Source organism: Callorhinchus milii, unplaced genomic scaffold (assembly GCF_018977255.1).
Source record: "Callorhinchus milii isolate IMCB2004 unplaced genomic scaffold, IMCB_Cmil_1.0 Scaffold137, whole genome shotgun sequence".
Taxonomy (NCBI): Eukaryota; Metazoa; Chordata; class Chondrichthyes; order Chimaeriformes; family Callorhinchidae; genus Callorhinchus; species Callorhinchus milii.
The window spans coordinates 48,475-50,693 of NW_024704878.1; positions in this window are offsets into that span (position 1 = coordinate 48,475).

Below are 2,219 nucleotides of genomic sequence, written 5' to 3' on the forward strand. Positions count from 1 at the left end.
ATGTCAACACGGTTTTTACGACTAAAATACCTGAACACAAAATTTGGATTTCTGCTGGACGTCAAAACTCTCCTATCTGACACAGATGTCGTTGCAATTCGTCGAAATTGCACAGATTTTGGAAATTTCTATGACACCGACATCAATGGCCACGAACTTTTCACAGAAATTGGAGATTGCAAAATGCTGCTCAGTAACCGGAGTGAAGTTTTACCAGAAACTCCTTTGGATCTTCTTGGTTTTATTGTGTTTTATGGAGACGACATATTTCCGAATTTGCGAATTTCACTGCAATAGCAGTTTCAATTGCAAGCTGTGAGCGGTCGTTCAGCAAATTGAAACTTATTTTGTCGTATTTGCGTGCTTCAATGGGACAAGATCGTCTCAGCGATCTTGCTCTTCTTAGCGTTGAAAGAGAAACATTGGAAAAAACTGATTTTGATTACGTGATTGACCAGTTTGCGACAGTGAAATCAAGAAAAATGTATCTTTTGTAGACTATGTCAACCAGTCTACGACAGTGACTGAGTGAGCCATGTAATATAATTTCTATAAATTTGCTTCTTTAAATACAATGTTTCATTAAAATTTAAATTGTTATTCCTTATTCGATGTAATAGGAAAATGTGATTAAACGGGGGGGGGGGCGCCAATTTTATAGTTCGTCCCCGGACGCAAAAATATCCTAGCTACTCCTCTGGGTTCCACCTGAAGACGGAGGCTTGTGTTGCCTCCGAAACGTCGTGATTTTACTTTTATTTTTATTTTACTTTTATTAATTTTAATTTTAAATTTTTACCTACGCGATTTTACCGAAAAAACCCAAGAATATTAACCCAAAAACTTTTATTATGTATAATATTGGTTGCAAAAGCCTACTTGTTAAACTATATATTTGGAGTTTGCGTGTCTCTCTCCGTGGTCGCGTGGATTTTTCTCTGGGTCCTCCGGTTTTTCCCTTAACATTTATAAAGATGCGTTTAGAGTATTTTGGTGGCTATACATTTCGACATGATGATAAGCCACTTCATTGAGCTATCATTTGTGGCCAGGCGGCTTCTGAAAAATAGCTACATAGCTCAGTGCGCCTTGCCTGGTAAAATAAAAATAGTTGATAGTAATCATGTTTAAGCCTAGGTAATGAGATGTTCACCAACCTGGGCTACACTGATGATATTGGCTTACTGGCAGAAGTGCTTGAGGTATTACTCCTAACATTGGAGATCTTGCATAGTTGAAGCCCTCCCATTTGGCCTGGAAATAAACTGGACTAAACCCAAAATACAGATCATTGATGAGCAGCCACACAACTTGACCGAAGGGCAAATAATGGGAAACAATGTTGAAGTGTTAAAATCGTTCACTTATCTCAGCTCTAATCTCAATGAAAGAGCCCGAGATATATATCTGGAACTCCCAAAATAAACTACAACAATAATGATCCACCTCTGCAACATGTTCACCCTACCTGTAACTTCTCCTCTATGGCTCAGAAAGGTGGAGAACAACAGCATCACTTAGCCGCAAGCTGGACGCCTTCAATCAAGCAAGAGCGGTGCCTGCAATGGAGAACTCCGCGTCCACTTCAGCGATCGGATCAACAATGCGCCGAGATCCGCCTTCGCATACGATGTCCATCCGTGTCTGACAACTCCATTGAGCACGGTTGCTTACGTACATTGAACATACGTAGGTACATAAGCCCCGGTTAGAGCCAGGATACTTCAGTTCTGTGGACACATGCTGCCCGGGCGGATGCCTCAGCAGATCAACATCGGAGAGAGACCCGCATGCGATCGTCGACAGCCCACCACGGAATAGGAGACGATCCAGGGGGGCAGGCCCTGGTTGACATGGACCACGCACGATCGAGGCCGATCTTCACCACCACTATGGCCAGTGACGGACTGGGACTGAAAATTGGCCCAGCCATTTGTGAACAGACCAGGTCCAAATTACCATGCGATCTCATTGGTACCTTTTGGACAGGGTCCAAAAAAACAATAACTGGGGTGTGTGGGTGGTGAGTAATAATCTTTGGGGATTCCGAATTTAGGCACTTGATGCCAACGAATAGCAAAAATAAGCAATGAAGCGTACACGCTAGCGGTAATAAAAAATCTATGTTTTTTTGTTCAATATTTCTTTTGTACTCACGTTCTCACTGGAGCGGGTCTACCAGCCCTGCTCGGATTGGACCTGCCTCACCAGGGAATTTC